The following is a 15,613-nucleotide window of genomic DNA, read 5'->3' as shown; positions in this document are numbered from 1 at the left end:
ATACAACAGAGGGGACAGTGGACAGCCCTGTCTTGTACCATTAGACATTCCAATGGATTCTGATCTCTCCCCGTTTACCGTGATGATTGCAGTAGGCTCACTATATAATTTGCTTATCCACTCTCGCATTCTATCGCCTATCCCCAACACTTTTAAGTTATCCATCATGAAGCCCCAGTCCACTCTATCGAATGCCTTCTCTGCGTCAATTGACAAGAGCACCACCGGGGCTTTCCCTTTTCTACTCTTCTGAATAAGCATCAGGGTTCTCAAGCCGTTATCTCTACCTTCTCTCCCCGGTACAAAGCCCACCTGGTCTCCATGGATCCATTCAGGCATCAGATCCCTCAACCTGTTTGCTAACACCTTTGCATACAGTTTAGTGTCAGTGTTCAGTAGTGAAATAGGTCTATAGCTGGAGCACTGAGATGGATCTTTTCCCTCCTTGTGAATAAGTACTACATGGGCCTGTAGGGATTCTCTCCTCACTTCCGTCCCACCTCCCAGAGCATTCATATATTTCTCCAGCTTGGGTAACAATACCTCACTGAATTTCTTATAGTACCTAACTGTATAACCATCCGGGCCTGGGCTTTTTCCCCCCCCTGTGCTTTTCAATGCTATTTTAATTTCTTCCTGGGAGATTTCTGCATCTAGGGATTTCAACTGTGCTTCACTTAGTTTTGGTAATCCCGCATTTTTTAAGTATGTCATCTTTTTTTTATTAATTTCCTCTTGGGCTTCTTTTAGAGGGCCTTGGGTACTGATATTATATAATTTCTTATAATACTCCGTAAACACTTTAATAATCTCTTTATTTGAGTGGACCAACTCCCCCTTTGAACTTTTTATCTTTTCTATGTAGTTCCTATTTTTCTTTTTATTCAAGGCTCTCATTAAATATCTTCCTGGTCTGTCTCCCCATCTATATCTTTCGTTCAAAACCCTGTTGTATACTCTTCTCTTCTCCTCCTCCATCATCCTCTCTAGCTCATCTTTTTTATCCACTAGCTTCTGTCTCGTATCTTTTGTTATTTTCTTCTTATGGATCTGCTCCAGGTCCGATATCTCTTTTAAGAGCCTACTGACCCTCTCTCTTCTTTCCTTTTTTTTCCTTGCACCTGCCGCGATCAAGATTCCTCTTATAAATACCTTATGGCTTTCCCAAACTGTAGCTATCGATACTCCCTCTGTTTCGTTCTCCTTAAAATATACCTTAATCTCTTTCTCGATTTTTTGAACTATATCCTCATCCAGAAGAAGAGCCTCGTTTAACCTCCACCCTAATCCTCCAGTCCACCTTCTTCCCCATCTCATTTTCATTACGACCGGAGCATGGTCCGAGAACGTCCTTGTTTCTATGTCGATTTTAACCAGATGATCTATAAGTTGGTGGTCTATTAAGATGTAATCTAATCTCGAGTATATCTCGTGTGCATTCGAGAAGAAGGAATAGTCTCTGTCTTTCATATGCGTTATTCTCCAGGTGTCCACTAGTTGGTATTCATGCATCGCTTTTTTCAAAGCTCTCAGAGACCTACTCCCCTCTCTTTGCACAGAAGAGGTATTATCCTTTTGTGGGTCCATACAGAAATTCAGGTCTCCAGCCACTATCAAACGCCCTTTTTTAAATTCCATTAATTTTTTTAACAGACCCTTCATATATATCTCCGGATTTTTATTAGGGCAGTATATATTGGCTAAAGTGCACTCAATCCCCTGAAGTTTACCTTTCAAGAATAAGAACCTCCCCTCCGGGTCGGTTCTTCTATCCTCCAGCTCAAATCTCGTATTCTTTGCCAAACCTATTGCAACCCCTTTTGCTCTTTTAATTGGAGAATCTGCATAGTACCATGTTGGATAGTATTTGGATCTCAATTTTACATTTGCCTCTATCTCAAAGTGTGTCTCCTGTAAAAATACCACTGACGTCTCCCTATGATGTAACTCATTAAACAACCTAAATCTCTTCCCTGGGCAACTCAGCCCGTTCACATTATATGTTATAAACTGTATTTCTTCCATCATTCCCAATTGGCTCCATCTCTCATCCTGATTGCCTTTTCCTCTTTATCTCTTCTGTCTTGCAGAGTATTGACCCCGTACCTCCTCCCCTCCCTCCCTCCCCCTCCCCTCCCCCCCACCCGACTCTCGTCCCCTCCCTCCCCCCTTTCCCTCCACCCCTCCCTCCCCCCCACTAGACAACTAATGCACCTACTAATCATTTGTGTTTCTAAGAACACTGTTGATTATTTTTGGGGTTTGAACTCTGTCCATGGACAGCTCCTCCTCCTTCCCCCTCCCCCCCAGCTGTTCCCGTCCGTAATCTCATTTCTTTCTTTACTTTTAACAATCCGCGGTTTCACCCCTAGGGAAAATCTCAGGAAAATCTCTATTTGGACAGTAATTAATTCTGCTTTCTCCCTCTAACAGTCTGCCATTCCTTTTGTCTTGCTTCTCCTCCTTTATTCTCTTGTTCCCATCCAAGGATCTCCATCCTCTGCAACTCAAGTTTTTCACAAAAATCTCTCATATCTTCTGGGAATCTCAGGTAGGCTGTTATCCCATTTTTCCACCCAATCAGACAAATCGGGGTTCCCCATCTATAGAGGACTTTCTTTTTTCTCATCTGCTCTGTCAGTGGTTTCAAAGTTTTTTTTCTCCACAAAGTTTCTGGTCCAAGGTCTGCAAAGATCTGAATAACCATTTCTCCATATTTAATCGTTTTTTTCCCTTTAATCTTCTTCCAGATCTCTTCTCTGTCTCCATACCTATGTAATTGGACTATAACATCTCTTGGATTTTCCTTCCCGTCGTTTTGGAACTTTCCTTTTCTCCAAACACCATCTGTTTTAATCACCTCTGACGTAGCTCTATTCAATATGGAATTTAAAATTTTACATATTTCTTTTTGTAATATTTCCCCTTCTATGGTCTCTGGGATTCCTCTCAGCCTTAGGTTGTTCTTCCTGTCTCTATTTTCTTGTACCTCTAATTTATACAGCAGCTTTATTTGCGTTTTTTCCATATTTTTTACTTTTTCCTCCAATTGAGATATATTCTGGGCCTGGTGTTTTACTTTTCCTTCCATTTCCTCCACTCTTGTCAGCACCTGTCCCAGATCCTTCCGTAAAGATGCCATTTCGTTCTTTATTATCTTTTCTAAGGCCTCAAACATTTCTGCCATCTCTTTTTTATTTGGTGCTTGTAGTTCACTTTCCATTTCTCTCCCATCCACTATTTCTGGTATCTGGTGGTTAGTGACATCCAAGCCCAATGATGATCTAGGGCTTTTTTCCAGACTGGTATCCCCATCTCTTTTCCCAATTATACTTTGTGATCTTTCTGGGGTTATATTTCCCTGCAATGTATATTTTTTAATTGTTCCTGATTGGGATCCTTTAAGACCACTTCCTTTAGTGCTCTTATTCTTCATGTCTTCTATAGGATTCTTTTATTCCATATGCTGTTAAATAGTATACTTCTATAATATGGTCCCCTTTTTGCCTGTTAGTTTGTCCTCTAGTTTTCCTGCTTTAAGTACTAAGTTAGTCTCTCTTTCCAGATCCCCTGGGAATCCCCTCCTTTCTCTTCTCTTTTGTTTTCTATTATGTTGTGTCACATGCAACAAGTAAATACGAAGGAGACAATTTTTCAGTTTTCAGCAGCTTCCACTCACCCAGCTCACCCCTCCTTCTCCTCGGGCTGGCTCCAGCTTGCTGTCTGCAGTTCCAGTTAGGTTGCTTGGGGATTCCACAGGGTCCTTTCCTTTTACTTTTCCCCCTCTTTTTTCTTCTCCTCTTGGGGTATTTTTGGTACCTGGAGCAGCAGTTGTTTTTCCCTTTCCCCCCTTCGGTGCAGGCTCAGCAAGGGGGGTACTCGGAGAAGCCGCCTTGTCTCTCCCTGCCTTTTGTGAGACGCCAGCCGGCTTTCTCCTTTCCCAACACTCCTTTGCGGCTGGTCACATGGTCCCACCGTCCTCCTGTCACCTCGGCAACCCGGCTTCCCGGCTCTCTCACTTGCCGCTGACCGGGCTGCCGGGTAGACCTAGCCCGCAACCACAGCTCCTCTCTGCTTCCGCACCAGGGGTCCACTCTGCCGTCAGTTACCCCGGTCTCCAGGTAAATCTTCGGCCGCTCATGCCTCTGTCCGTGCGGGGTAGCTGGGGAGGGTCTGGACGGAGGAGTCCCGTCGGAGAGCTCCTAGCGCTTGCTCTCCGGCGCCGCCATGTTCAGGCTCCACCCCCAGGGAGTCCACCTTCTGACTGGCTGGACATTTTTCTATCTCTCCTAGACATCTTTTCTCTTGGCAGGGGCATTTTGGCAGATAAAAACGCTTGACACTTGCAAAAGTGTGTAATGCATTTAGTTGAGGTTAGCAGCATAAAGCATGTAGGAGTTAATTAATTTCATTGGTCAGAATATTAGTTTATTCTGGCCATTGAAATGAATTACCGCTCAAGTGTTAATGCGCCTAGCGTTAATGTGCGTTTAGACACCGCTGATCCTGGACGCACTGGCAGTCAGGTTTTTTTTTCCTGCCTTGAAACACCCCTGCCTCTAAACTCCTCTAAAAGCCTATGTGTGCATTAGAGGCAGGGGAAAAACACAGATGCTCCTAGGAGCTGCTGAAAAAACACACAATGTGCATGAGGCCTTAATCCCATCAGACAATACTAGGAATGTTGCCCAGTAGACTGTTGGGGTGGGCTCTGGTTCCATTCATTTGTTTGTTCACCCAGGAATGTCTAGGTGAATAGATAGAATAAAAATGACCTTCACATGAATTTCCACCTTTTGGACAATGAACAGCAAATCACAACATGAATATAAATCGGTGACCTAATATACTTATTTTTTTAGAGTTGGGGAGTTTTTCACTGTTCTTTGTTAAATTTCCTTTTACCTGGATAACAGCTGAGGCAAAAAATGTTTCCAAACTGGAAATGATCTATGTAAATGACCTCCCAGGAAACATTAGCCAGAGAGGTATGATTTTGTTCTTTTTTAAGAAAGTGTAGCATTTCACCTTATTTACTATTATTATTTATTTTCAGACAAATATAGTCACTATCATTTTGGATTTCAAAAGAGTTTCTGATAACATCATGAAGCCAAACACACACTAAATGTCACTCCATTTACTGAACAAACATAAAAATTGGAAGTCATACAACAAAAGCACAGATTAAACAGGATATACCCACAATCGGATTTTAACGTCAGAATACTTTACAAAGCCATTTCATTTTATTCAAAATAACTTAATCTGTTATTACCACACATTTCATCACATGACAAAAATGCAGTTCAAAATTTAGTTTCTATTATGTGATAGAAAATCACTGTAAACATTTACTGGTCACTAAGAAGTGACATAATAAATAGTCATTCATTCAAGTTTTCCTTCCTTATCATTGTCCATAATTTAAATAACCCTCAAATATAACTCTGAAGGTTGATAAGTCTGTTATTCTTCTTAGGTATCATCAATCAGAGTGCAGCTTTCAGTGCTTTGTTATTTCCAGCTGAAAGGTTGCTTCACACTGTCCCATAGATCTGTTACACATAGAAATCCTTTTTTGCCCATGCCCCCAATAGTGCAACTACAATTATCATGGTGATCAGCAGGTAAGTGGCTAGTTCATCAATACACCATTGTTCTGTGCATATGCAGGACTGGGTTTGCCAACCATCCACATAAGTTACAGGAATCCTTTGTCTATGAGCCCGGAGGGACTGTATTCTGGGATACAAAAACAAACATAAGTTTATTGTTATATGAATAAAGGAGAAATTAACATGTATGGTCATTTTGTACATATTTAGTAGAAATCGCATGGAATGTTTTTTTTTTTTTGCTAGGATGTCTCTATTAATATTAAATCTTGAAGTATTGAAGCTACTCAGTAAAGTTGTTCTCTGTTAAGCTGGACATAGATTATACATTTTTCTTGTTCAATTTCCTTTACCCTAGGCTCACACCTAAGCGTTTTTTGCAGCGTTTTTCAGAAACGTAGTACAGTCCATTTAACATGTTTTATTATGGGACAGGTTCACATCTCTGCATTTTAACCTGGTGCATTTTTTGGAAAGGGTCAGGGACTTTTTACAACGCAGAATGTTGTGTTTTTGGTTCTATAGACTTCAATGGGAACATAGTTACATAGTTAGTCTGGCTGAAAAAAGACAAAAGTCCATCCAGTTCAACCATAGAAAAAAAAAGTTATAATCCTATACCAACAGTTGATCCAGAGGAAGGCAAAAAAAACCCAGCAAAGCACGATCCAATTTGCTCCTGCTGGGAAAAACATTCCTTCCTGATCCCCCGAGAGACAATCGGATATACCCTGGATCAACTTTACCTATAAATGCTAGTATCTAAGAAACAATCCAGGCCTTTTTTGAAGCAATCCACTGAGCTGGCCAGAACCAACTCTTGAGGGAGTCTATTCCACATTTTCACAGCTCTCACTGTGAAGAAACCTTTCTGTGTTTGGAGATTAAATTTATTTTCCTCCAGACATAAAGATCTGTGATGACCTCAGAGTGAATAGCTCTACACCGAGTTCATTATATGAACCACTGAGGTATTTATACATGTTGATCATATCCCTCCTTGGTTGTCCCTCTCTATACTTTCTCCAGCTCCCCTATGTTCTTTTTGTGAATTGGTGCCCAAAACTGAACTGCATATTCCAGATGATGTCTTACTAATGATTTGTACAGGGGTAATATGATATCTCTCTCTCTGGAGTCTATACCTCTTAATACAAGAGAGGATTTTGCTTGCTTTAGAAACCGCAGCTTGACATTGCATGCCATTATTAAGCTTGTGATCTACCAGAACCCCCAGATCCTTCTCCACCATTGATTCCCCCAGTTGAAACCCCCATAGTATGTATGATGCAACGCTGCAGAAAAGCATGTATTCCGTTTTTTATGCGTTTTCACACTTTTTTATGTTTTACATTTAAAATCTGCCTAGCAACAGGAAAAATTAAAAAAAAAAAGAAAAACAAAAACGCATCAGAAACACAGCAAAAATGCACATCCAAAAATGCAATGCACCTCAAAAGCAACCTGCATAGGTGTGAACCTAGACTTCAACTGATCTTCAACTATGTAGTGCAAGGGCCTGCCTGATTGCATATAAATAGAAAGGTTCAACCTAATATTATATGGTTTTCGTAAATCTAAAGGTTTAATGTAAATCAAATTGTATAATGTAGGGCAAGCCTAAGGAGTACTATGTGTTTTCATTCAAATGTAGCTCTCAAACCACCCATCTGATACTTCCCTAAATCTTTATGGCTAGAATTTGGACAACTTAACATACCTAGATTTTCCAAAGTTTTACCCCTTATTATGAATGCAGTGCTCATCCTTCTTTAAGCGCCTCTTTTTTGTCAGCCAATTGAATTCCTGTATGATTGAGATTATAGGGTTTATTTACTACAGATAAATAGGTCGTTGACATTGCAAGGGAATTTTTATATTGAAAATGAATTTTCCCTTAGATTAGTGACAGAAGTAAAGCTCTGTTGTCTTCCATCATTTAACCATGTTCAAGCATAAATACTGTTTTGTTTTTTTCTTTGCATGCGATTGGGTGAATTTTTACCATATTCACTAAGCTTAGGGAAAATTCCCTTTGAAAACTGCAAATTGACTTACAAATTGCACAGTATATTTTTTTTGTTAAATCAACCCCATGCTACAGGGTTATTTGCTAAAAAATAAAATTGGCAAAGTGCTGTAACCCATAAAACACAAAATCAGATTGCACTTCAAGACAGGATCAGATAGGTTGCTATTGCACTCCTGCAACTGACAAGTCCAAAAACTCTGAAACAAAAATTGCTGCAAGAATACCCTGCAGTAAACCTGTGAACATTGCCTTAGATGATAAACCAAGTTTTAGATTGTTCTTCATTGGTTTATTATTGGTAGCTAACTGCAACCCAGGTATATTGCTGGAAGACTGAAATAGGTGTTGTGTAAAAACAAAATAGGTTGCGTCATTAACATTATCAAAGTCACATGCAGACAGAAGACACACACAAATAAATTGTTTCATAAAAAGTGTACTCAAAGCTCTCTCTTTCTGAATTTTCCTGTAATTGGTAAATGACTAATTCACCATGTTGGCAGAAGAAAACATTTTCAAAAAGGATTGAAAACGCCAGTTGTTGCCTTCTATCACATTATTTTTTATTATTATTATGTAAAATGAAATGTATGTTCCACTTTCTGCAGAAACAGTGAAAGATATTAGAAAAATATTTCACTGACTATGTTAGAGGTAGTAAAATAGTCTAAACAGACTGTTATAAACCAATTTGTATTTTTCTAACAATAGTGCTACCTGAGAACTGATTTCCAATCTACGACTTACCATGAATCATTCAAAATTATTATTAGGACTCTACTAATTATCCTAGTTTTTGACAGTCTAGCCCCCACTTTCATATGCTAATATTAAAAAGATAACTCCATCTTTATAAACTTTCCAGATGAGATAGATTTTCCAAGCCAAGTTATCAATTTTGTAAATAACATTTATTTTGTTGCTTTATATTATTACTATTTCCTTAATGTTTTCATTATGCTCAATCAATTATGTTCAAAATTTACTAAGTACTAAATTTAATATGTGTTAACTTTCAAAAGAATAAAATAATCTGCCCATGAATATATATATAACTGTAGACAGTCGAAGGCTAAATCTCATGACGGAAAGCAACACTTAGATGTTTTCAATGACAGCAAGGATATTTAGACCTAAACATAGAAGGAATACCATTCAGAACTGATATTATTTTATATTATTGACTGGGGGAGATTTACTAATACTGGTGCACTGAGAATCTGGTGCAGCTGGCTGTGCACGGTAGCCAATCAGCTTGTTTAATTAAGCTTTGGTAATAAAAACCTTGAAGCTAATTGGTATCTATGCAGAGCTGCACCAGATTTTGCACTCTCCAGCTTTAATAAATAACCCCCACAGTCCTGCTTTACAATTTGCCACAAAGGTGGACTAGCACATTAATTCATTACTGGTTTTTTTAATTTAACCTTTTTCTCCTATTGAAAAAAAATAGCAAAAAACAGAGATTTGAGTGTTTACTAAGACAATTGTATCACAAGTTGTAGTATGCTCAAAAATGTATATATTTCAAGTTTTGTAATGTAGAAAAATCTAATTAAAAAGTTTTGCTGCTCAATAAAATAAATTAAAATGTAAAAATGTGACAGAGTTATGGTTGCAGGAATAATCACTGCAGCTATGCTGTGCTTGTCAATCATTTTTAGAATGAACAGCTAATAAAATAAATCTCATCAGCGGAAATTCTATCTGCTCACATCTTTATACTCTGCTGTTAACATCTATAAACTAAGCAGCATACAAATCAGACATAACTAAATCTCATATTCTGTTTCTTACCGTCTTGCAGTATTCATATTTATTGTATCCAGGGCTTTTATTTACTTCTTAAAGACCCAGATTCTGATTATTTCAGTAATTCCATATTGTGTATTTGGTACAGGTCGATTCCTATGAGCATTTTCCTGTGTTGGGAATTCTCATGATCTAGCTTGACTCTTTCTACTTTCCTTCCAGTCTTCAGTTATATCTGATCCAGCAGTTAGCATGGATGCGGCCCCCTGTTATAACAGAAACTCCTCCTAGCTGTAACCAGTTCTTAAGAAGACATGACTGATGCTGTCATATGTTACTGTTGCAGCTGCCACCAACAAATGTTTCCATGCTGAGCTAAAGAATGATCTCAGGTTCTTTCAGATGTGCCACATTCCTTTTATTACTGTCAAGTGGCAATATATTTCCCTTTTTTGGAAATCATATCATACATGAGTTCTTAAACATTTGTAGAAACATAACTATAAATGAAAACACTGAGCTTAGTGTGACAAAATAAAAATATAAACACAATGGGCAGCAGCACTCTATTGCCAGAATACAGCAACAAATATAGGCTAGGTGAAAATAGTTGTGCTGTCCCTTTTAAAAGACATGACAAAAATAAACAGTATATGTGTATATAAAACATAAGACTAATAAAAATTGCACTATTTGAACAATAGTAATATCTTTGTAAAATTAAAGATTAAATACTACATGAAAAACAAAACAGTGAAACAAAACAGTAAGCATGTTCTCTATAACATCCAAAAACATAAATCAAATAAATACAATTTTTCTTGTATGGGTCAGTTTTTTATTCATTTTACATGCCGGGATAAAAAAATCAGATAGCGCTGTGAAAGAATATTTTTCTATATGCTAGGTGATCTTCATGACAATTATGAACAGCAGCTATCGGAAGGATGAGTAATTGGTGTATTTGTTTTTTTGTATTACTGGTGTGTCACATAAGTTTAATAAATAGCCAGTGTTATTTTGATTTAATTAATCCAAAAACATAATCCATGTGTTAAGTGAGAATCAAGTGCTAACAATCCACTGTGCAGACTGTAAAGTTCAGTGCTCTGATACCACAACTGCACACCACCTCCTTACCAGATAACCAATTGAGCTTTCAGAAGGTTCAACCCCTTTCACGACCAGGGCATTTTTTGCTATTCAGCAGTGCGATACTTTACCTGGCAATTGCTCAGTCATGCAACAGTGTACCCAAATGAAATTTATAATTTTTTTTTCACACAAATACAGGTGAAACTCAAAAAATTAGAATATCGTGCAAAAGTTCATTTATTTCAGTAATGCAACTTAAAAGATGAAACTAATATATGAGATAGACTCATTACATGCAAAGCAAGATAGTTCAAGCCGTGATTTGTCATAATTGTGATTATTATGGCTTACAGCTCATAAAAACCCCAAATCCACAATCTCAGAAAATTAGAATATTACATGCAAGCAATAAAAGAAGGATTGTACATAGAACAATATCGGACCTCTGAAAAGTATAAGCATGCATATGTACTCAGTACTTGGTTTGGGTCCCTTTTGCAGCAATTACTGCCTCAATACAGCGTGGCATGGAAGCTATCAGCCTGTGGCACTGCTGAGGTGTTATGGAAGACCAGGATGCTTCAATAGCGGCCTTCAGCTATTCTGCATTGTTCGGTTCATGTCTCTCATCTTTCTCTTGGCAATGCCCCATAGATTCTCTATGGGGTTCAGGTCAGGTGAGTTTGCTGGCCAATCAAGCACAGTAATCCCACGGTCATTGAACCAGGTATTGGTGCTTTTGGCAGTGTTGTCAGGTGCCAAGTCCTGCTGGAAAATGAAGTCAGCATCCCCATAAAGCTCGTCTGCGGAAGGAAGCATGAAGTGCTCCAAAATCTCCTGGTAGACGACTGTGTTGACCCTGGACTTAAGCACAGTGGACCAACACCAGCAGATGACATGGCTCCCCAAATCAACACAGACTGTGGAAACTTCACACCGGACTTCAAGCATCTTGCAGTGTGTGCCTCTCCATTCTTCCTCCATACTCTGGGTCCTTGGTTTCCAAATGAGATGTAAAAGTTGCTCTCATCAGAAAAGAGGACTTTGGACCACTGAGCAACAGACCAGGTCTGTTTTTCTTTAGCCCATGTAAGACGCTTCTGACGTTGTTTGTTGTTCAGTGTCAAGGTCCTACCTTTTCTCTGTGGTTATGTTACTTCATGTGCTGGTGTCCATCTTGGATTCTGCTGTGCATGATGGGAGCCCTTTTATGCCTTCAGGTTTCTGTGGTCCATCCTCCAGAGGGGTGTGGCTGATGACATATAAGCCTGTGGCCCGCACATGCTCTTTGCACTTGTGTCTTGTGTCTTTGTGTTGCTGTTACTCTGTTCTGACTCTCGTGACTCTCCTGGTATCTGATTCGGCTTGTCTTGACTATTCTTTGTATTCTCCTTTGATCTGACCCTCTGTTGCTGAACCCGGCTCGTGACCTGTGATTCTCGTCTGCTGTCCTGTACTGTTCTGTCCTGTTGTTGTTGACCCCGGCTTGTCTGACTACTCTTTTGTCTCTTCCACCAGCTACACGCCATTGGCGGCGGCCATTACCGCAGCTGAGGTGTCTCGGGGGCCGCGACCTGGTTCCTGGCTGCGTCAAGTCCATCCCCACCATCAGGGGCCCTGGTGAAGGGCAGCCTGGGACTTAGACTCCGCGCCCTGAGGGACTTCGGTCTGTGGGTGGTGGTTGTCGTCAGCCAGTGCGTTACATTGTTAGGCCTGCCTGTCCGTTCCTCAGCTCCTGCCCTGACATTACACAAGTGCCATGAACCCTGACGGTGCAGGCACGCCTTCGCTCCCAATGCTAGTCGCCAGACTCGATCAACAGGATCACCTGTTGGATCAGTTCGCTCAGGCGTTGCAAACTCTGCTTGCACGCACCGCGCACCTTACTCCTGGTGTTATTAGGCCGGTTGTCGCTCCGGTGGTCGCTTCCGCTGCTGTTCCGCTTGCTGTGCCTACCGCCGCAGCTGATGCGACACCCGCGGTGTCCAGAGGTATGACCGGTTCAGCCCCTCTTCCACAGCGCTTTGGGGGTGAGCCGAGTCAGTGTCGTGGGTTCCTCAACCAGGTGGGTATTTATTTTGAATTAATACCCCACGCCTTTCCATCTGAGAGGTCAAAGGTGGGGTTCCTCATCTCACTACTCTCAGACAAGGCCTTGGCCTGGGCAAATCCCTTATGGGAGAGGAACGACCCGGTGATTCAAGATTTTTCTGGTTTTGTCGATGCCTTCCGTAGGGTATTCGACGTACCGGCTCGTTCCGCCTCGGCGGCCAAGCTGCTCATGACCATGCATCAGGGTTCACGGACCGTGGCCGAGTACGCTATAGAGTTTCGTACCCTGGCGGCAGAGGTCGGTTGGAACAATGAGGCTCTGGTGGCTGCGTTTTCCCATGGTCTTTCTGACTCATTGAAGGACGAGATTGCAGCTAAGGAACTGCCTGTGGTGTTGGAGGAGCTCATCTCTTTCCTGATCCTGATTGACACCAGGCTCAGGGAGAGGCCTTCACTCAAGGAACGCCTGCGGAGGCCTTCCAATCAACTGGCACCTGCGTTTTCTGTCCCACCCGTTCCTCCCTCTCCTCCCACGCCTCCTGGGGATAGCTTGTCTGGTGGGGAACCCATGCAGCTGGGGTTTGCTCGCCTTTCCGAGGGGGAGCGGGCCGCTCGGCGTCGGGAGGGTCGCTGCCTGTACTGTGGCCTCGGTGGGCACTTTCGGCAGTCTTGTCCGGTCCGTCCGGGAAACGCTCGCACCTGAGATCATGTCGGGGACAGATCTTGGGTGGAGTTTCCTCGTCCCCGGCGTTCCGCAAGGATAAGCCACTGATCACCGTGGTCCTTTCTTGGACAGGGGGCTCGGTGACGGCCCAGGCGTTGATAGACTCTGGGGCCGGTGGGTTGTTCTTGGACAGCTCGTTTGCTGCGCAGCACTCCATTCCCCTGCAGGCTCGTGCTGCCCCATTGGTTCTCGAAGCAATAGATGGCAGGCCCCTGCAGCCGCCGCAGGTTACCCACGAGACCCTGCCAATAGAGGTAGCCATTGGGGCTGTTCACAGGGAGTTGGCCTGTTTTCAGGTGATTTCTTCCCCACACTATTCGGTGGTTTTGGGGTATCCCTGGCTCCAGAGGCACAATCCAACCTTCAATTGGCAAACAGCCGAGATTCTCTCATGGTCTCCACAGTGTGGGGCCGGGTGCATCCGGGGGCCGGTTAAGGTATTGTGTGCCTCCTCGGACTCTGCGTTGCCCACCGACTATGGGGAATACCGGGACGTGTTCGATAAGGTACGCGCTGGTACCTTACCACCGCATCGTCCTTACGACTGCGCCATATCCCTGCAACCCGGGGCCACTCCTCCACGTGGCAGGGTGTACCCTCTCTCGGTTGCGGAGAATAAGGCCATGGAGGAGTACGTGGTGGATGCGCTTTCCCGGGGGCACATTCGTAAGTCTACTTCCCCAGCAGGAGCGGGGTTTTTTTTCGTAAAGAAGAAAGGTGGGGAATTGAGGCCCTGCATCGATTATAGGGGTCTCAATCGGATTACCATTAAAAATGCATATCCAATTCCTTTGATTTCTGAGTTATTCGACCGCCTTAAGGGAGCAACGGTCTTTACCAAACTCGACCTTAGGGCGGCGTACAACCTCGTACGGATCAGACAGGGGGATGAGTGGAAGACCGCGTTTAACACCAGAACTGGGCACTACGAATACCTGGTGATGCCCTTCGGATTGTGTAACGCGCCCGCGGTCTTTCAGGAATTCATAAACGATGTCCTTCGTGATTTGTTGCAGCAATGCGTAGTGGTTTACCTGGATGACATCTTGGTTTACTCTACCTCCATGGAGTCCCATGTCCAGGATGTTAAGCAGGTGCTGCAACGATTGCGTGAGAACGGACTCTTTTGTAAACTCGAGAAGTGCGAGTTCCATCGATCCCAGGTTGCCTTTTTGGGCTACATAATTTCCGCGGAGGGATTTTCCATGGACCCTCAGAAGGTTGCGGCAGTTCTGCAGTGGCCTCGTCCCAATGGTCTTCGGCCCATTCAGCGCTTTCTGGGTTTTGCCAACTACTATCGGAAGTTCATCAGGAACTTCTCCACATTGGCAAAGCCTCTCTCTGACCTAACCAAGAAGGGGAGTAACCTTCACGAGTGGCCATCCGAGGCCATCAGAGCTTTCGAGGCTCTGAAAGCTGCCTTTGCTTCGGCTCCGATTCTTTCGCATCCCAATCCTGGGTTGCCCTTCGTCCTCGAAGTTGATGCTTCCGAGACGGGAGTAGGGGCTCTCCTGTCTCAGCGTCGGTCACCCGATGGACCCCTACTTCCCTGCGGGTTCTACTCCAGGAAGCTTTCCTCGGCTGAGTGCAACTACCAGATTGGAGATCGGGAGTTGTTGGTCATCATTCTGGCTCTCAAGGAATGGAGGCACCTGCTCGAGGGTTCCGCGGTTCCGGTCCTCATTCTTACCGATCACAAGAACCTGACTTATCTTTCGGAGGCCAAGAGATTGACACCCCGCCAGGCCAGATGGGCTCTGTTCTTGTCACGCTTCAACTATGTGGTTTCATATTTGCCTGGTTCCAAGAATGTCAGGGCTGATGCGTTATCACGGCAATACTCTGAGTTGTCCAGGGAGGACTCTGAGCCAATCTCACTTATACCTCCAGATCAGATCCTGGCTGCCATTCGCACCAGTCTGACCTCTCCCCTTGGGGAGCAGATTTTGGCGGCTCAAACTGATGCTCCTCCCGGGAGGCCGGAGGGTAGATGTTTCGTACCCGAGGGATTGCGCACCCGCCTGCTGCGTACCTACCATAACGCCAAAACTGCCGGGCATCCAGGGAAGAACCAGCTGTGTTGGGTCGTCTCTCGCTTATTCTGGTGGCCAACCCTCCGTGCCGACATTGCCTCTTATGTAGCGGCATGTTCGATCTGTGCCCAGAATAAGTCTCCACGGCATCTCCCTTTGGGTCTTCTGCAACCCATTCCCAATGGGGAGCGTCCTTGGTCACATCTAGGGATGGACTTTATTGTAGACCTCCCGGTGTCTCGGGGTCATACGGTCATCCTCATGATCGTCGATCGGTTTTCCAAGATGTGCCATTGCATTCCACTCA

The 15,613-nt window shown here is 43.0% G+C and overlaps 1 long non-coding RNA gene across 1 annotated transcript; it reads right to left on the bottom strand.

Annotated features, from left to right (window-relative positions):
- Positions 1-5,125: 5,125 nt before the first annotated feature.
- On the bottom strand, positions 5,126-9,763 carry LOC149472886 (uncharacterized). Its single transcript, XR_016313867.1, has 2 exons — positions 9,448-9,763; positions 5,126-5,745 (listed from the first exon to the last, which is right to left on the bottom strand). It is a non-coding gene; the product is annotated as an uncharacterized LOC149472886 (long non-coding RNA).
- Between the last annotated feature and the right edge of the window lie 5,850 nt (positions 9,764-15,613).

Source organism: Staurois parvus, unplaced genomic scaffold (genome assembly GCF_062004578.1).
Source record: "Staurois parvus isolate SC_StPar_1 unplaced genomic scaffold, SC_StPar_1.0 ptg000019l, whole genome shotgun sequence".
NCBI lineage: Eukaryota > Metazoa > Chordata > Amphibia > Anura > Ranidae > Staurois > Staurois parvus.
The sequence above is the reverse complement of the archived record's forward strand: the minus strand, read 5'-3'. Positions and strand labels throughout refer to the sequence as shown.